At 37.0% G+C, this 21739-nt stretch overlaps 1 non-coding gene across 1 annotated transcript; it reads left to right on the top strand.

Annotated features, from left to right (window-relative positions):
• Positions 1-20739: 20739 nt before the first annotated feature.
• On the top strand, positions 20740-20810 carry Trnag-gcc (transfer RNA glycine (anticodon GCC)). Its single transcript has one exon. It is a non-coding gene; the product is annotated as a tRNA-Gly (tRNA).
• Positions 20811-21739: the final 929 nt, after the last annotated feature.

Genomic DNA, 21739 nt, shown 5'->3' with positions numbered 1-21739 from the left:
ATATTTCAGGGCCAAGATGCCCCTGGAAATTTCTCCTATCCTCCTCCTCCTCCTCCTCCTCCCCGTCCTCCTCGTCCTCCTCCTCCTCCTCCTCCTCCTCCCACTCAAACGTAAATTTCACGTTAATCTGCGATCAGGCGGCTCTCGGACGAGGCATCGTCCAATTTGGCATCACCACGTGGCATGTTTATGACAGATCTGTGACACATTGAGGTCCTCTGTTATTTTCTTTTTCAGTGACGTCTTTCGTTACCTATTTATAGTCTGTGTAATTTTGAAGTTATGCATGGTGTTTTTGAAAAATGATATGATTAGTGCGGGAGATGTTTTGAGTTAGATGAAGTTAGTGAATGAAACACTCTCTCTCTCTCTCTCTCTCTCTCTCTCTCTCTCTCTCTCTCTCTCTCTCTCTCTTCATATATATATATATATATATACATACACACACATACATACACACAACACACATAAACACGAATGTTTATGTATATATGTATGCATAGGTGCATGGTTTACAACAGCACTGGTCATGGCTCTGCCTCACAACGAAAGAGCCCGAGTTCTCCGATTCCCGAGCGAGGCCCGACCCCAATCGTGGCGGGTCGCAGCGGGAAAACTGAAGGGAAAAGGGCCTAATTAAATGCATGCATACATTCTTATAAATGCACACACATGTGATATATATATATATATGTATATATAAATATATATATATATATATATATATATATATATATATATATATATAATATATATATATTAGATATTTATTCCAAACGGAGGGCAGAAGACAACGATCATTCATCAGCGGAAATTAAAAGGAGACATGTATGTTTAATCGAATGACGAATAAAAATCTTTCGTGCAGCAGCGCCCAGCACCTGGTAATTGAGCACCACTGAGTCACCTGCTGAGTGATCCATCATTATTCTTTTAATTCACGTCTTGGCGTGACGGGGTCGCGTTCATCTCGGAAAAGGTCAACGAATTCGCAACGGCTGAACAACACGAGGGCTTCCTTAAATATGCACGCGGAAATACAAGCCTTTCGTGGTAGAGATGAATGCAAATTGTGGCCTTCATCGTCATTATAGTCTCTCTCTCTCTCTCTCTCTCTCTCTCTCTCTCTCTCTCTCTCTCTCTCTCTCTCTCTCTCTCTCTCTCTCTCTTAATAGTTCGTCCGCTGTTTATTTCCTTGTCAGTGTCTCTTCTCCCTCCCTTCCTCCCACACTCCCTCTCTCTCTCTCAACTGTCTATTTATCTATCCACTTTTCTTCACCTCACCAGGTGAGCCCACCATCAAAATCATTAAATGGGCCACCAGGTGTACCTGAATCGTTAAATTCGTCAGGGTGCGTCCTTATCGAAATACTAACACTAAAAGTCAGTTAAGCCTCCGTAAAAGAAAGAGAAAAACACGTGGTTGCAGGTTAGAAGTTTGTTTGTTAGTTAGCCAGGAAATGTGGTGTGGTAACTTTGCTGTAAGGTTGAATTATGAAATAAAAGTATGTTCCACTATTAGAAAGAGTGGAGTCTCTCTCTCTCTCTCTCTCTCTCTCCTCTCTCTCTCTCTCTCTCTCTCCTTCCTCCTCTCTCCTCCCTCCTCTCTCTCTCCTCTCGATATAACGGTTCTTTCAAAGTAAATTAGAATGTTTGATTATAAAGGCATATATTCGGCTTAATAAATCTGTTGGATTCCTCGTGCAGAGTTTAGTTTTTATGTCAGAAGTGAGTTGGTTTTCCGCTACATTTAGAGCAGTCCAGCAGCCGTGGTTTTTAGTAGCATATTATCTGATCCACAGAGCTATGAAACGTCCTCAATATAGATATTTATTAATTCGCTGGCGTAAGTGGCACGCTGCTTATTCATTCATATGCATATTCAATCAACTTGCAGTCTTAGCTTGAAGTTGTCAAGATGCATTTGTTTATAATTTCATCTGTTAATTCTTGTGATATTGCTGAATAATTTTGAAAATCAAAGGAAATTGGGTAATGTTTTTGCCCTGTGACCATTGCAGTCAATCAGTCCCCAAATTTTAGGGGCGCTTTCCCGTTGTACAAAATTGTTCTGATAATAGTAAGAGATGCGATCGTCAAACCTATCCATCCCCGTAGGCGGTTAGTGCCGTCAGTGGACCTCATGCGGTGCACTGTAGGCATTACTTAAGGTTCTTTACAGCGTGCCACCGGCCCATAGCTGCAGCGACTTCGTTCCTTTTACAGTACCGCCTTTCATATACTCTTTCTTCATCCAACTTTCCGCCCTCTCCTAACATTTGATTCATAGTGCAACTGCGAAAGGGTTTCCTCCTGTTACACCTTTCAAACCTTTTACTGGCAATTTCCCTTTCAGCGCTGAATGACCTCATAGGTCCCAGTACTTGGCCTTTGGTTCTAAATTCTATATTCAACTCAACTCAAACATACCCGAAACTGGTCGGGCATTTGTGAATTTCGGGTGGCCCATGTATGTAAGGCCGTTTTTATGCAGAGCTATGAAGTCGCAACCATAGTCCTCCCGATTTCAAGTTGTTCCAGAAGGTATTTTCCTTCCTTTTCTCAAATAGTGTCTTAGGAAAAGCTTGATAGCTCTTCCACGTCCCTGGAAGCGACTCATTCACTTCTTATAGGTCAGAAATACCTCTTTATATTCGCATAAGTTTATTTCTCTGGGTCTTATCGTGTGTCAGGTGAGGATTGTACGCATTGCATGCATGCATGATGTATGTATGTATGTATCAGATTTATGTATGTATATATACGAGAAAACATTAGATAAAGTCAGAAAAGTCTCGTCGACCGCAAATACTGAACGTCGACATAAAAAATATAAATTGTTCCGCCACTGAACAAAATTGCTGCACGAAATATATCATCACTCTTTAAATAATTTATTTCTCAAAACACGGTACTCTTCTTTCAGAATCACCATAATTTTGGCCGATCACTCCATTCGATTTTGAAATTGTGGTGATTTTCATTATTGTTGCGAAGCGTTTTAGTCGTTTCATGATATATTTAGCTGGGCTCATAGGGTGCACTGTAAGCATTACGTCATATTTTTTTTTTATATTTTTTCCACGGTCCCTTCTGCCCCTGACACCCCTTTCATTTTTTTTTTTAATGTACCTTCATTCATATTTCCTTGCATCCGTCTCATTTTCAACATTATTTTCAGCGCTGACTGACCTCATCGGTCCACTCGCTTGGCCTAATTTTATATTCCAGTTACAATTCCAGCGACTTCTAATGACCATGATGATAATTCGAAAAATTACACTTTCAAGTCCACAGCGAGCGATGTTTAAAACCCTCAGTTGAGGAAGCTGTCCTGTTTACAGAAAAATCTTCGGTATTTAACTGTGATAACATAAATGTACAGCAGAACTCGACCAACATGATGACAAGATGTTTTGAAGCTCTTTATCCAATCCTCACCGTCTTATTTGTTTATCTATGTAACTATTAATTGTTTGTGTAGTTAGTAGTGGAGTATATTTTAAGTTGTTAAATTTATTTATGAGTAAAGTCTGGAGTAAAGTAAAGGTGACAATAATTTGAATGATTTAGAAACGAAAAAGAACAATAAAAACATTAATACTGCTACTACAAACATACCTACTTTGCTGCTACTGCATAATATATAAACACACTTCACACACACACACACACACACACACACACACATATATATATATATATCGTATAAATTTATGTTATGATGATTAAACGAACACCATACACTCCAGACTGCTGCTGTCCTGTGACGTCACCCTCAGTTCGGCAGGGGAAAGGGAGGAACACGTGACTGTAACGCCTGATCTGCTTGGCGCAAGACCAAGCGAAGAAGAATTATTGCCAGAGTGTTCGCGGATACTCGACGGGAAACTTCACGTTTCGAGTAAACCGCCTCTATTTCTGGAACCTTGCGTGTATAGACTCTATGCTAATGGGGTCTCGGTTGCTGTTGCCCATGATTTAGGATTGATTGATTGATTGATAGATTGTGTATTATATCTGGCGTCACAACAGATGATTTTGGAGTTGCCGCCGATAAGCACATAGCGGGGACTACATGAGAGCCGCCATCCTCTGCGGAAATGTCTGGAGAGAGAGAGAGAGAGACATACACGGAGTTTGATACGAAATATATACTAAAATATCTGGGGTGACTGTAATAAAAGTGAAGACAGACAGACAGACAGAAAGACAGACAAAAAATACTGGGATATTGATACAATATATATACTAAATATCTGTGATGACTGCGATAAAAATCAAGGAGAGAGAGAGAGAGAGAGAGAGAGAGAGAGAGAGAGAGAGAGAGAGAGAGAGAGAGAGTTTGTGGCTGCTGAGCATCGCCTCGTAAGGCTTTTGGGGCGAAATTCGCCATTTTCATCACCGTCCGAAGTTGGGGTCGGGACACTTTTATGGGCTTAGGGGAGGCCTATCGCTGCCTATAGAGGGGGATTGGCTCTCGACTTTGGCAGCTCGAGGTGGATGTTGCCGCTTCCATCATCGATGGAAGTGGAATCCGTGGCGTTTTTCTTCGGAAGCCTGAGGGAAGACCTACTGTTATAGTACGTCTTGTTTCTAGGCGGTCGTGTGTTGTCGAGTTCTTTTGTTAATGTGGAATATGTATTGTCAGTTTGTCATATTGTAAGTTTTGCTCATTTTTTTCCTTTTTTTTTGTGCGCGTTTTTTTTTTTTTATTTTTTTTTTTTTTTTTTTTTTTTTCGGCGCGTTTTTTTTTATTTTTTTATATGTTTTGGCGCGCGCGTTTTTTCAGTCCTTTGAGAAGGCGCTTGTATTTCGTTCATTGGCAGGTGTGATAGAGTTTGACTTTAAGTGTCCAAATGGCTTACTTTTCGTCATATTCGTTTATTAATTATATATTAATATATAAATTATGTAGTTACTTTTAATTCTTTCATTTATGTATAAATGATTTACTCTTAGTTTATTCTTTTACGGAGGACATCATCTTCATGAGGAAAAAATTGATTTTTCTTAAAGGAAAGATTTTAATGTGAATTCTGCTTATGAAAGGCTGTAGATCACGGATCTTTGAGGTATCCTTGAAGGATAAACACATACACACACTGGAATAAAAATGTATCCATGATGCATGTTTTCCGTTTCACTGTGTTGGCTTGGTGCCCGTAATACATATTTGCTTGCTCCTGTTCGTGGCTAATAATATACTTACCACAAAATATCGGATGCATCGCTTGTTAACTAAGTTTTAATTCAACTTTGCTTCCTTGTTATAGTGTGTGCTATATATATATGTATATATATATATCTATATATATATATATATATAGTATATATATATGTATCGTCGTCGGAGGTATGGCTCCTCAAACCTCTTAGGATGAGGTTGATAGCCATAGGCCCCTCACGGTGAATTAATCACCAAATATTTAATTCACTGCTTTTGTCAACCCAGTCGCAGGGATGTCGAACGGAATATGGATGTATTTTAATATTAATTTTATTAATTCGTGTATTTTAATCGAGAGATATTGTTTTATAAGTATTCTCTCTCTCTCTCTCTCTCTCTCTCTCTCTCTCTCTCTCTCCTTCCTCGAAGGATATGATGCCACCAGCAATAAAAAACAGACTGAACTCACCCCTCGGCGCGCTCAAGAGAGGGGAAAAGAAGGGGAGACGCCATTCATTAGTTTCAGTAGCGTGACGGTGTCTCTCTCTCTCTCTCTCTTTCTCTCTTTCGTGTCTCCCCCCTCACCCATAACCCTTCATAATAACCATTCATCCATTCAACCGTTGCAGACGGCCTTGTTGCCAAACGCGTGTCTTCAAAATTGGGGAGAAGACCGGTAAAAATGGAGACATTCCTCGTGAGGTTCATCAGTGTCGTATCTAGTCATTTGCATTTGAAAAAGAAACCGTAAATAGAATAGTGAATTGAAAAGGTTATCTTTAGCATTCGTTAGTTTTTTTATGTTTTTTTTTATTTTATTTATTTATTTATTTATTTTTTTTTTAAGAGATTAATTACAGAACGAAAAATGTCCTTTAAATTGAAAGAACCCGTCCGTTATATAATGAAGTTTGAATCTTTCTACTATTGGCGACTCTCTTTGCCTAAGAAATTAAAATAATTCAGAAAGTGACTCTCATACGTTGCAGACTGTTGTTACCGGATGTCTTGTAAAAAAGGACGAGATGGAAAAGGATTACCCCATAATGATTAAAATCTCTTTTTCCCATTTTTTTTTTTGTGACTGTTTTTGCTAGACAGAAAAAAAAAGGTATAATGTAACCCTTTAGTCCCTGTTCTCGCATTCGCACATTTTAGAGATCTTGTAACTTGACTTTTTCTAAGAAATAATTGTAAGTAATTGAAAAAGCCATCTCATAGCCTTCGCGAACTTGTTGTATCGGGCAGCCTAAATCTTAGTACTACCCTCTAAGGTGGCAAGTTCTTTTTATTGCTGTTTGATATGTTGTGATCATCGAAGTGCATTTCAACGAAACATTCCTTTCAGACACGTATCTCAATAAGAATTTAATGGCACTTTAAGATTTTCCCATTGTTTCTCATACATGACTTATGCAAAATGAAATGATTAATCTACCACATTGTAAAGGTTATCCAGTTAATATGTTATCTGAGCATATGCGCTATCCCCACCCCCTCCCCCCTCCCCCCTTCCCCCCTTCCCCCCCCCAAAAAAAAAATTAAAAAATAAAAATCCTACCTAGGATATGCCACCTTGGGTAATATCGACTATGTTTAATCGGTTCTCGAACTGTGAACTGAACTAATGAATTAGAAAATGAAATATGCGTTATAGGGGGTACATTGAGAATTCTGCGGGTCATAATAAAAATAAAAATGCATATGTTCCTCTTTCCAGTAATGATGTTTGAGTAACGTTTGCTTACACTCGTTGTTTCTTTCTGTGTTCGCGTGATACGTCAAGAATGGTTAAACAGTATATGGTGCAATTTGACACACTCCAGGAAATACAACCACCATATAATTAAGTCTTAATTTCTTGATCTCTTAATATTTCTGGATATAGTTCCACTGAACCTCTTTTAAAATCTGAATAGGAAAATGAGGAGTTTCCTGTTGCGCTATAAATGCATCGAACCAGAGTTGGTAAGAGAAAGTAAATGCAACAGAGGTAGATTATTTATTAGGTGACCATCGCGTTAAACTCCGCCAAGGAGGTTATGCCTTTGGTTTCTGTTAGCAGAATAGCAAAAATTGTATATATGGATGCTTACGAAAATTTTATATATATATATATATATATATATATATATATAATATATATATATATATACATATATATATATATATATATATATATATATATATATATATATATATATATATATATATAAAAGACAGGTCTTAAGATTATAATTTGGGGAAGATATGAGTGAAACTCCTTGCAAATTTTGGTAACAAGATTTAATAATTATTTTTGCAAGAAGTCTGACTGGTGGTTAAGTCTTCCTTTGACCAGTAAGATTTCATTTGGATACCGTCAACTAACTGTTGCTAGTCGTGTAGTCTTGGGCTTACGAAGGGTTTTACGTTGGTGGGGGTATGCTCTATCTTCGTACTTTTTGCTTGTTTGAAGTGTCTAGCGCTTGCATTTGTAGTCATTAAATATCAAGATGCGTGAAAGTTAACTATTTATTTACATACATTGGTTGTTGATATGTGTGTGTGTTTTTGGGGGGCTAAGGCTTGTATATTCTGCCAGCTGGTGGGTAATTTACAGTATAGTGTGTTGAATGATGGTCACATATACAACGGCTGGCTGAATTAAGGGCCACGAATTGCTGTTGCGAAATTGAAAAGGCAAGTCATGTGAGGGAAGTTGGCCGAGTTGAGCTCTTGGTGGATAGATATTCGAGGAAGTCAACAAGTACAGGGAGAGGTGCGAGAAGGACTGAAGGAAATGTAAGAAGAGGTGGAGAGAGTAGGAAGGAATACAAGCAAGGCACGTCGAGCTAAGACGAATGATAAGGGAACTTTTTATTTGAGGGTCGGTATGGCGCTGGAGGACTTTCATTCACAAGTCGTTACGATGATGATGAGTTGAGTAACTTCATGTCTCTCTCTCTCTCTCTCTCTCTCTCTCTCTCTCTCTCTCTCTCTCTCTCGGGAAATATCTTCTCTACTCTGTCGAAATTTCATAATTCTCTCTCTCTCTCTCTCTCTCTCTCTCTCTCTCTCTCTCTCTCTCTCTCTCTCTCTGAATATATCGTCTCTGCTGCGTGTCAGAAATCCTCTCTCTCTCTCTCACGGGAAATATCTTCTCTACTCTCAAAAGTTCATAATTCTCTCTCTCTCACTTTCTTCTCTGAATATATCGTCTCTGCTGCGTGTCAGAAATCAAATTCTCTCTCTCTCTCTCTCTCTCTCTCTCTCTCTCTCTCTCTCAAAAAGGCATTAACGCAATTAAGATAAAGAATTATTTTAAGTTGATGTCCTCGGCGTCTTTCATTACACAGTCAATCAGATATGTGTTGCAAATTAACGATTAGCAAGATCATCTTAACCAAATCATTTTAGCGTGGCCGCGAGAGTGTTCAAGATGATTTATTTCATACATTTCGCGTCTACTAAAGTTGAATTCACCAGTGCCTTCAAGCTTCCTGTCAATATATTGACGATGATACTGCTTGCTCTAATGCCTTTTATTAAAGTGAATTCTTGCGCACTGGCAACTGATGCGTAGTGAGTCAGTTGCTAAGTGATGATTTTTTCTTCCTTTTTTTTTACCTGTTATTGTGCTTGAATATTTATACCCTCACGGACAAAGGACACTTGATAATCATCCACTATGAATGAATATACTACTTAGCGATAGTGAATGAGGAGCAGCAATTGGGGCTGGAGCTCGGAAAGAAAATTGAGTAAATATTTAAGGAAGTTTTCTAAATATTATGAATGGACGGTGAGATTCTTATTGCAGGGTGGGATCGAGTTACTCAGTTTCTGAATGAGAATTTGTTTTATTATTTTGTTGTGGCGTTAAAGAGGTGTGTGAGAACTCCTAGTTTACTATGATCCTCATCTGTAAAATGTGAGATTGACAAATAAATAGTCAAGATGTTTTCAAGGTTACTCGTCGTATTTTACCGTTGCTGAAAAACCGTATCCATTGATGTTTATGAATATATATATGTATATGTAAATAAATTCTTCTGTTAAAACAGGATACGTCTCAAGTATAAAAAGCCCATTAGCTTTATACCAGTTTTTTTAATGGGCCTTTTATATATATATATATATATATATATATATATATATATATATATATATATATATATATATGTAATGTATGTATGTATGTATCACACTAAGCTGTTCTCTCTGACAGGGCACGGCTTCAGGGCTAAAACAACACAAAGGTCGCTGACACTTTCATACTTTAACCGCAGAATCATGGATGAACCACTTGTGTATAAACTTCCACACTACGCAGAAGGCTCACTAGAAGCGTTGCACACCTTCCTGTGTTGCAGGCACTGTAACACTTCTTAATATTTTGTATAGTATATTAAATTTGACAAATACCATTTTTTTTTTTTTTTTTTTTTTTTTTTTTTTTTTTTTATTTTTTTTTTTACATGAATCCCCCATTTGGCGTTTTAATAGCTAAGTTATAAGAAGAATAGAGAAACTTCTATTCAAAATAAACGATGCGGAAATAGCCATCTTTTTCAATAAAACCTGTATCAATGAAGGTCTAACTCCAGCGTATTATTATTGTTATTATTATTTCGGAGGGAGACCCTCTCGTAGGCATGTTTTGTTAAAATGACTGCTGCTTTAGCACTATTAATCTTGTAGAGAGTCTCCTCTATCTTTCTGATGACGGCTTTTCTCGTTGTTGCTTAGACTGGCGTTGCTCGCCAGTCTAAGCAACAACGAGAAAGCCGTCATCAGAAAGATGGAGAAGACTCTCTATAAGATTAATAGTGCTGAAGCAGCAGTCATTTTTAACAAAACATTATTATTATTATTATTATTATTATTATTATTATTATTATTATTATTATTATTAGTAGTAGTAGTAGTAGTAGTAGTAGTAGTAGTAGTAGTAGTAGTAGTAGTAGTAGTAGTAGTACACTCTAACAAAATTGTACAAGTTTCCCTGTATTTCTGCAATGAAATTGAAAGGGAAAATAGAAATATATGCTGAATCATTGCTCTCAAAAAAAAATTCCGCTCCTCCTATATTAAGGAATGAAGGCGTGTGGTCAGTCTCGATCCTTACACGGGTTCTGAGTGAGTTGTTATAGTATGTCTGTCTGCACTCTGAAGTTCCTGATAGACTTGATTACTATTCGCCTGACAGCTCTGTTGAAGTTCGACATCCGACTGACGTATACAGAGATGGTTTTTGGGTGGAGTCATTAAGTCTAATTGCAGCTACGTTTGATAGACGTTTATGAATGGGATGAAATTTATGTGAATATTATTTATATTAATTAGCACTGTGGGCTTCTGGTCTGGTGCTGATATGAATGTCATAATTACTTTGTTATTTCCTTTTGATGATGAGACGTCGTGATAGTATTGAAATCTCATATACCCTGTAATTATATATTAAAAAAAAGGAGATATGTAATTGTTGTAGAAGGTCTATGATTGCTGACTTCTTTTAATTTTCATTATGATTATGATTGTCCCTACTATTGACATGGGAGGAGGCTGTTTTTAGCCGCCTGTGTTTTACTGTTCGTCAGAAGCGTTTCGCGAAATGTTGTCTCTATTTTCACCATAAGAATGTGCTTCGAAAGGGGTAACATTTCTACTTGTCGGCTCTATCATTTGTCTGTAAAGAACTTGTGTTTGTCTCTGAAAGATTCCAAGACTTAAAACATTTTTTCTTCATTACCAAAATATTTTTTCTTCATACCTCTTGTCATTTCTACTGATTTAATTTTTTCTTCATTACCACCTGTCATTTCTACTGATTTAATTTTTTCTTCATTACCACCTGTCATTCCTACTGATTTAATTTTAGGGAAATATTGAGATGCGCCCTTTAGTGTGAAAGGGTGGGCTTGCTGCGTCATGTTCCCTTAACAAGTGAGGATTAGGGGAGAGAGAGAGAGAGAGAGAGAGAGAGACGGAGAGAAGATAGAATGGAGATGGGAGAGATGAGCTCTCGAGAGGAAGGGGGAGCAGGAAAAGTGAGGGAGAGGTGAGAGAGGAGACGCGATGAGAGTCAACCGGCGCGGAGGGGAGAGAGAGTCGAGATAGAGAGAGAGAGAGAGAGGCGGGTTCTGATATAACGGTGAATGGATGTGGTGGCGAGTAGTCTGTGATGTTTTTCCTTATAACAATAATAATAATAATAATAATAATAATAATAATAATAATAATAATAATAATATTGTTATTATATTATTATTATTATTATTATGATTATTATTATTACTATAATAATAATAATAATAATAATAATAATAATAATAATAATAATAATAATAATAATAATAATATGAAAAGAGGTCTTACCTAGGGAGTGGTGATCGTTGCTGAACCTTGCCAACAGACCATAGGGATCTGGTGCTACGATGCTAATGGTAACGGTACAGAGGAAAACTAATAATAATAATAATAATAATAATAATAATAATAATAATAATAATCCACATTCCTTCCATTTACTTCAACATTGCATCTAAAAGGGGGAAACCTGAAATAATCACGAATATTAAGCGTAGGTTGGGAAGAGGCCTGGTTGTGAGGAGAAGAAGAAGAAGAAGAAGAAGAAGAAGAAGAAGAAGAAGAGAGAGAGAGAGAGAGAGAGAGAGAGAGAGAGAGAGAGAGAGAGAGAGAGAGAGAGCAGAAAAAGTATTCAGCTTGGGAACTTTACTCTGAAATTCAGGTTGCTGCAGATATCTGTAGCTTTTATCTAGCTTTCATAATTTTTTGCGTCGTTCACTTAAGCCAAAAAAAAAAATGTTTTTTTAATCATTGCCCAAGTGAATATGGTCATTTCGCATCTGAATAATTGTTTACCTGATTGGTTTATAATTTTTTAAAATTTTTATTTTTTACGGCTCAGTAACTTCAAACGAAAAAAAAAAAGTGAACATCAACAAAAGGAGACAAGCGCATCCAAGGTTGCTGAATACAGGCTTACATTCTTAGTCCAAAGGAAACCGTGAAGAGAGAGAGAAAACAAAAAATGTTAAGAAACTATACAGCGCACTATCTTCAAAGAGAACGCCCTTGAAACTTCGTGAAACCAGGGCCATTTGTAAGATGATCTCGGGGGACCATTTTAAAGTTACCCCAGGTTATTTCCACCTTCCGCGTGCTTACAGGAAGTCTTTCTCGGTCGGTGTTTGTTTTTGGTGTTTTCCCGGACCCTTTTGTTTTCGGTACGTTACGAGCCCTCTCTCTCTCTCTCTCTCTCTCTCTCTCTCTCTCTCTCTCTCTCTCTCTCTCTCTCGATGCGAGACTTCTTGTTATACTTGGCTAAGTGATCCCGCGTTATTTCAACAAACAAAGAAGAGAGAGAGAGAGAGAGAGAGAGAGAGAGAGAGAGAGAGAGAGAGAGAGAGAGAGAGAGAGAGGCCACCTTATGTTTTAAGTAGGAATACGTTGGGAGCTCTGTTCTTGGAACCTGCTATTGCAAAAGCAAAGGCGCGTTCATTCAATGGGTCGGGTTTTTTTCCGCATTACAATCATGCTGCAATCTCCAAAGCGTTCTCGGCGCGGCGGCGTTTGGAAGTCCCCAGACAATGAAATTGGGATTAGATTACTTAATAATAAGCAATTGGAAAGTATGAAAAACATTCGACTTCCGGGAGCAGGAGGAGAAGGAGCGGCATTTGATAGATGTGCGCCCTTCAAACTATTCATTTTACCAGTAGATTTCACCAGTCCCGGGATAATATATCATTTCAGTTTAATGCTGTTAAGATATTCAATAAAAAAAAAATTCCTCATTGTTTAGTCGAATATTTACGACCTATGGATACACGGTTGCTTACATATCATGCGGGGATCGTTCATCTATTCTACCCTCTCACCCACTCGGCATGTTCGGGAGATCTTCGTGGAATACGGGGATGTGAATGCCTACCCCTGCCCAAGCTGATTATGATGGTCGTTTATAGACCGTGTAACACTAGAAACTCACATACTTTGTTTGTTCGAGTTATTTTAAGGTCTTTTTTTTTTTTTTTTTTTTTTTTTTTTTTTTTTTTTTTTTTTTTTTCTTTTTTTTTTTTTTTTTTTTTCCATTGGGGTCTGAACAAAATTTTTTTTTTTTTTTTTTTTTCAGTTTTTTTTTTTTTTTTTTTTCATTGGGGACTGAACAAAATTTTAGGAGGTGCCCTTTATTTCTGCAATGACATTGAAAGGGAAAATATAAATATATGGCTTAGAGTGCCTAAATTACAAGGTGTATATATATGTATGTGTGTGTGTTTGTAATAAATGTGTATATATGTATATGTACACACACACACACACACACACACACACACACACACACACACACACACGGATGCATGTTTATTTGCGTTAAAATCTTCATGAGTCTAAACGGTTTTATCTAAAGCTTCCCCCAAAAATGGCTGATTCTAATCTCCTGTCATCTTGCTGGCGGCTTTGTCTCTTGGTCCCATCACGGTTCCCTTCCTCTTTCGACTTCATCAAAATAACCGTTCTGCTCTTCAGGAATTACTCTTTAGATTCCTAAAAGGAGCCGTCGTTCCGATTCCTCACGGAATTGTGCCTCGGCGTCGGTTTATGCTGCGTTCTGTATGCCTGTCTTTTTGTGAGGCAATATATTTTGACAGATAGGCGTTTGTGCCCCCCCCCCCCCCCCCACCCCCCCCCCCCCTTACGCTCTTATTTACCCTTATGACGTTATGTATGTATAATGACTTTGTGTTAGTGTAATAATATGAGGTGTGTGTTTTTGTATTTTTGTGCCTGTGTAACGTAGATTTCAAGAATATGCTATGTAGCATAGATTTAAAAAAAGTGCTGTGTAGCATGATTTCAAGAATATGTTATGTAGCATAGATTTTAAGAATATGCTATGTAGCATACTAGATTTCAAGAATATGTTATGTAGCATAGATTTTAAGAATATGCCGTGTAGCATAGATTTCAAGAATATGCCATGTAGCATAGATTTCAAGAATATGCTATGTAGCATAGGTTTCAAGAATATGCTATGTTGCATAGATTTCAAGAATATGCTATGTAGCATAGATTTCAAGAATATGCCATGTAGCATAGATTTCAAGAATATGCTAATAGATTTTGTCCTTAATTTGGTTTTACACTGTTCAAAGCATGCACTCAATCAGACAGTATTTTTAAAAGTTAAAATGTACAGTCTACCAAAACTAGAAAGGCCTTAGACGCTTGTAATGGTGGCCTTTGATAAAGTCTGTCATATTCTTGTGAGAAAATGGAAAATGAGAAAAAAAAAGTTGAGTGACTGGGTGACAGGTCTCTACCTCAGCATATGGAAGGGTTTATTAAAATATTTCATAATTGTGTAAGACATTGACTTTGGGATTCACTCGATTACCTGTTGAACTTCACAGACTGTTAACCTTTTCTGTTGGACGTACTATGTACTAGGCTATTTATGTTTTACAGTATCCTGTAACAGTTGTAAGCACCATTAACCATTTTTACTTAAGTTTTATGTAAGTCTTGAAGTCAAATGTGGACATAAGTCCAGTAAATGTTTTTCTTAAACTAATTAGTCAAGCAAGTTCCCCGGAAGAGGCCCGATGGAAGGTGAAACTGTTGTGTTAAATTAAGACTATTTCATTTTTTCTTTCTGGTTTCTCCTTCGTTTACACACACACACACACACACACTCACACTGGTCATTCAAATATGTTTCTTTAACATAAGAATTTTGTCTAGGAATCACATTCTCGCTCGTGAGCACAAAAAAAAACAAATGAAGCTATTATACCAATCTCAACAATTCCATGATATAGTAAAGAGCTTAGCCAGTAAGGGGGTTAGATATGAAAATAACAGGGTATGTGCAAAAACTGTATGATCCACAGACATGCGAACACAAGACGGATACGGGAATTTTGTTCAAATTCCTGCTCAAGAATCGGAGAATGACGAGCGTGAGTAATGCTTTAATGGTCTGACTGTCTAGCCTCACCTGATGTATAATTACAGAAATGTTTTTTAAATCTCTTTTTACTAGAAAAAATCCAGTAACCACATAAAAAAACTTTAAAGGGGCTGCTGTATTTTTTTTTATTAATTTGGGGATTTATTTCAGAGACAATACTGCCTTTAACCGTGAACGTTTAACAGTTATAGCATAGATAATTATCGATTGCTTTTCCGAGTGAATTGAAAAATGAATTTAGGGATAACACATATTAAAATATCCTTGTAAAATTAGACCGGAATATGTACTCCTGAAAGCAACAGGTTTTTGTTTAGTTTCTTACATGCTAGGACTTTAGTTTTGCTTAGAATTGCGGCACAATTTGTAATGTATAATTGTATTCTGTTGACCTGACGTCTGCTGTCATTTGATCTTTGTTAGTTATTTATTTTGTATTTATTTCGTTCACTCTTGTTGCCTTTTAGTTCGGATAATGTTGTCTTTGATCATTTTAATTTTGTTTATATTATCTCGGGTCGAATGTAGTTAGAATTGAGCTATTACAGTCTACAATGGGCATTACAGGAATATTATCAGCACTGCTTTAGAGTCTGAGTGAAAAAGAGTGTTGCAGTTCTTGCTTCGCTGTTCATCAATTTTAGTTTCATGCTGTAACAAAAAATATAGTTTTACATCTTGTCTTTATTCGCACGGTCTGTTGTGAAAAAATGTACTCATGTAATTTATTTCATGTTACAGAGTAACTATTTTTTTTTATCTTTTATTAGGAAACATATACAATATTTTACAGCTTTAATAGTATTACATGCAGAATTTGATCAAAATTGACTTGAATTCATCAGAATACAAAAAAATTAGCATGTAATGATTAGTTTCACGTAATCATCTTCACGAAACCTGTCTTACTGAGGTCAAGAAACTTCGTCGAAAGAATGGTAAATATTTTTATCATTTTATTTCATTAAGTAGCGTTCAGTTCCGGTGAGGGATATTCGTTAATACATTTTTACTAATTCGGGCCGGATTTAGACATAATTTAATTAAAGGAAATGATATTGTATAAATAATTGTAGTACGTTTCGTTTGTCATGGTAATAGCTTTTAAAAGTCAAAATAAATTCATTTGTTCGTGACGTTGTAGTGGTGGAAAGTAAATCAATTTGTTCATGACGTTGTATTGGTGGCTAACTCCCCCTCCCCCCCTTCAGCATCACATATTTCTTTTTAATCATTGAAATATTGCCCTTGATGTCTTTGTTTGTCATGATTTACCCATTTGTGTAAGGTGTCTTAGTCTCAAAATTTGAGGATAAATTAATATCTCTCTCTCTCTCGTAATGTCACATCTTAGTTTCGTAGTTTCATTTTCAGCTATTGGAATTTGGTAATACACAAAGGTTCTTAAAGTAATAAAAATAACAATAATAACGGATGTCAATTTATTATTATTATTATTATTATTATTATTATTATTATTATTATTATTATTATTATTGTTCTGATGTTCCTGTTGATCATCCTCACTGGCCATTTTTGCTGACTGACAGCATCCACCGTTAAACCCTGATCGGAATGTGTAGGCCTACGCCAATGTCTAAAGAAAACGGTATATTTTTCTTTAGACCAAGGTCCTTTAAATATACTGGGAGAGGTCGGCTCATCAGCGAGCGAAAATACGTTCCTCCTGCGCATGACGTCACGCTTACGAACAGTCTCCCCTGACAGCACTGACTCTGACAGATATACGTAGTAACACGATGCAGGATACCTTTCCAAAAAAATTTATACTTCTTAATGTCTAAATATTTTTTTATTTTTGTTTTTTTGTTTACTTAAAGTACAGATGTTCCTTATGAAAGACCATACTTCAAAGTTTCATAATAATCTGATGCTTCTTAACAAAAAGTCATAGGGAATAGAGGTACCTTTCAAGGGAACACAAATACTGTAATGTATTGATCGTCACTTATCCCTAACCAAGGAGGTATGGATTAACGTAGAGAAAGTTGTCCTTGGTACTAAATCCTATACGAGTTAAGGATTAACATAGAGAAAGTTGTTTTGGTACAATGAACTCTCATTTCAATTCTAACAGATTAACAGAACAAAGATGACAGTTTAATGGTGAAGAATTGATATATGCATGAGTTTGTTTCTCACCGAGCCAGGTGTGGACCCTGAGGGGAAAAAATAAGTTGTTGTTTTCATGGGTTTTCTTACTGTAGTCCTGCAAGTCCTCTGTTTCTTTTTACTCGTCGATAATGTTATTAAGGTGCCGCATTCTAAAACACACTGATATTTTGGCAAAAAATTCCACAACCTCGTCAGCAACACCAGCGACAGCAGATTTCATTTCAGCAGCCATTGTTTTTATGCATTCCGTTCCTGGTCTAAGACCATAGCCATGAATTGCTGTAAAAATTTCTTTACAAATTTTCAGTTTAGAAAAAAAGTCGTCTGATGGTGCATAATGTTTTCCTTCACTTATATAATGGACCCAGTCTCTGACGTCTTGCTGTTAACAATGTACCCTATATTTGGATATTTAAATTAAAGGAAACTTTTTCACTACATATCCACCGATATATTTTTAAGGACTCTTCCTCGATAACAGATCCCGTGGTGTCTCCTGATTTCTGACATTTAGCAAATTCTGTTTCCTCAGAGAACATTTCGTCATTCTTAAGATCCACGTCAAATTCCAGGTCTGTAAAAATTATGTTTATCATACATATTTCTAAGGCCACCAGCCCTTCCCGTCATGGAAAGATTTATCATGTCGTTTCCATCACGTCCAGATGATACCATTTCATGGGATAACGGGTCAAGCTTCAATATCCCAACCTAGAAAAAAGTTTTTCAATCTATATTTAAAATTAACTGCATTGGGATGATCATGAGAACCCCTTATGCTGCCTGATGCATCCAAAAAACTTTCAAGACAGTCTTGAATTAATCTCCGTGTCATAAAAAAAAGAAATGTCATGACTGTTTTAGCATGTTATGTAGCCCATCATTGAGTGACAAGATAATATTACAACTTTTTAGAATTTGTAAAGGCAATTCAATTTTGGGTTTTTTACCCTCATTCCCAGCATAGCATCGACCATTTTTTGTAAAGCACTTTTATCCCAAATGCATTGCGGGCTTTTATGTCACCGAACATCATAGAGGAATTCATGACATCGAACCATTCATTCACTGTAGCTATAAAATCGGCAGTTTCCTTCCCAATTGTTGCTCTCTAGTAAGGCCCTTTCTCATAAAAAATACAATGCCTTAGTACATGACTTTGTAAGTAGCTGTACAGCATACTTTACACGCTGTCTTTGTAAGCCACTTACATTGATATGTGTTTCTTAATTTTATATGCTAAGGCATACTCTGATCGGTTTTCATTAGCATTTCACGGACACAGGCATCAGATAACATGTTTCCATTTTCCATAAGAAATCCTGTGGTCCAAGAAAATAAATGAATTGCCAATTAACTTTCCCATAAATGGGCGAGCAATCCAGCAAATAAGAATAAGACATTCCTGTCAGCACATGGGTTTTTAAAAGTGACTTTCTCAGGGTAAAAGGGCATCAATCCCGAATCTTTCCAAAACCCGCAAATTATTAGGTCCAAGATCATGGACAATTGCCTCAACGGCAAAGCGAGCTTTTTCAACATTTATAATAATATCAGTCATCATATTGGTAGTATATGAGTTGCTTCCAGCTTCCCATCAAACCTCTTAACCACTTGAACTTTATCATGAGGTTCATACAAAAAGGTCCATCTCCTTTGTCATAACTCCACTTACTACCAATATTCATTTCATCAACTGAAAATAACGGCAAGTTTTTGTATTTCCGTCATTGTTTTTTTATTTTGCCTTCATCAGTGACAGAACCAAATGAAAAATAAACCGGCTCACATTTCAGATTTGCGCTGTCGTTTGTTCTTTGTACTTTTTGATGGCAGAGGAAATCCTCTTTTAGTTCGCAAGTATGAATAGCTTTTGGTGCTCATGTTTCTGAGAGTGAAAGCTGACGATATGTCTTCATCGCGCCATGACTGACAAGCTTATTAGTTATGAGAACATTCTGTGTTGTACTTAGCACAGGTTGAAATAACTTGTTTATTTATGTTAATGTGAACTTAGGTTCTGTCATTTCCATTTCCAAATTAACCAGTTTCAGTTCTTGATCGGTCTTTTCCAAATGCTCTATTTTTTCTTTAGCTCTTCCACTTCCTCTACTTGTTAATTGTATTTTGTTCAGAACTCTCTTCAGCTGTGCAATAATTTCTTGAACAGAGACTTCTGGAGAAGAGCACGCTTCCAGTAAACATCGTCTGCGCATTTGCAAGCATGCATCCATTTCTTCTTCTTTTTTCTTCTTTTGGGAAACAAAATATCGAATACCCTAATTAATGGTCATTTTGCTATTACTATGACATCCAAATACAGCAAAATGGAAGGCATGGCTGCTGGAAGTTAATAAACGTGACAGAGACCAAGTAAGACTACCTCTAGTCAGGTCAAACCTCGGCCACCGTCTCCGCCGAAACTAACGTCACGAAAGCTCCGCCCACATGCGCGTAGCTCACTGATGAGCCGACCTCTCCGAGTATATTTAAAGGACCTTGCTTTAGACCTTGGCCTACGCCATCTCGTTCGTTCACCTCACGACCACTTCAAGACGCCCCATAATATCTCCCCAAGAGAAACAACGCGATGACCGAAACCGCTATTACACCTCTGAGCAGTAGAGGGAACTGGCGGCCCCTTGAATCTCGGCCATTCCATTGAGGAGTGAAAGATGTGTATTTCTGGTGATAGAAGTTCACTCTCGACGTGGTTCGGAAGTCACGTAAAGCCGTTGGTCCCGTTGCTGAATAACCACTGGTTCCATGCAACGTAAAAACACCATACAAACAAACAAACAAACCTTGATTGTCGTAGTGTCATCAACAGTAGTAACTGTTTTGTTATCTCAAGAATTCTCTGGGGCGTTGATATGGTCCCGTAGGCTGAGCTTCGGGTGGGATCGTTGTCTTGACTTGTTCCTAAATTCTGATAAGTTTTTCTGCTGTTTTGAGCTGTATCACATATAATGCGGAGAAGAATGTTACAGATTGTCGATGGTGGTTTATTTAATTGCGAGAAGAGTTTTTACTGTGTTATAAATCTTTTTCTAGCCATTTCTAGATCGTCACCTTTTTGTAAGTAGTAGAGGAGGTTTGATGTGAACGAGTACATTTCCTCGTATATATTGGTTATGTGATAATTCTCTCTCTCTCTCTCTCTCTCTCTCTCTCTCTCTTTACACTGTAGGGTTTTGTGTTGAAAAACCAACGCAGACATCTTGGAACAACTTACTAGCTCCGCACCCCTATCACTTAGGCCTAATTCTAAGAACAAAAGAATTTAGTAGACACGTTAATGTCTACCTCCCTTCACAGAAATCTCTCTCTCTCTCTCTCTCTCTCTCTCTCTCTCTCTCTCTCTCTCTCTCTCTCTCTCTCTCTCTCTCTCTCTCTCAGTAAAGTTTATAACCTCAGTGTAAGTGTAACTCTCGCGCCCTCTCTTCTCTAAGCATCGGTGGTTCAGTGGTAGAATTCTCGCCTGCCACGCGGGAGGCCCGGGTTCGATTCCCGGCCGATGCACACTTTTTCATTTTTGTTTTTTATTAATGTTTATAAACATTTTAATGGGTGGGACTGTTTGCCAAATAGGTTATTGTCTCTGTAAAGAAATGTCACGTTTTAGTCACCGATAGTAATGAAAAAGGTGTTTCATTTATGTTGCTTGGTTTTATCGATGTCAGCTCAGATATTTTAGTGTGTATATATATGATTATAATCACTTAAGCACGTGATTCATTTATCACACATATCCACAGGTGAAAAATAAGAGACGGGGTGTAGGTCCTGACCGGTTTCGACTTTACTTCCAAGCCATTGATATATATAATAACATATATACACATATATATTGTATCTAACTCAGCCATTCTCTCTCTCTCTCTCTCTCTCTCTCTCTCTCTCTCGTTTCCGTGATTTTATCGCCGTCAATTTAATTGTTGATTATAGTTATATATATATATATATATATATATATATATATATATATATATATATATAATATATATATATATATATAATATATATAATTTAGAATATGCACATAAAACTGTTTCTTAACATTCTTACGTAACAAGCATTCTCCATATTCTCTGCAGTATTCAAAACAGTCATCATAAACTCGCTTCCCCGACATATAAAATTAATTGTCCCTGCTGATGCCTGTCAAGTATTCCGCTCTACAGACTAACCCTCTTGGACTTGTTAAAGACACTAATGAGAGCTTTTAATTCTCTTCAGGCCTCTTCATGTTGTCCTCTTTTAATTAATAGTGTATGGCAAGTGACCCTCTCCCCCCTCCCCCTTTTTAATTCAATTCTTATTTTATTTGAAAGACTGACCTTGGGGCTTTTATTTATTTTTTTTTTTATTTGAAGGAGGGTCGTTTCGGCTTTTTTTTTTCTTCAGTTTTATTGTTGTTTTAAAGTAATTTTTTTTTTTTTTTTTTTTTT

The sequence above is a fragment of the Macrobrachium nipponense genome, chromosome 27 (assembly GCF_015104395.2).
Source record: "Macrobrachium nipponense isolate FS-2020 chromosome 27, ASM1510439v2, whole genome shotgun sequence".
Lineage (NCBI taxonomy): Eukaryota > Metazoa > Arthropoda > Malacostraca > Decapoda > Palaemonidae > Macrobrachium > Macrobrachium nipponense.
The sequence above is the reverse complement of the archived record's forward strand: the minus strand, read 5'-3'. Positions and strand labels throughout refer to the sequence as shown.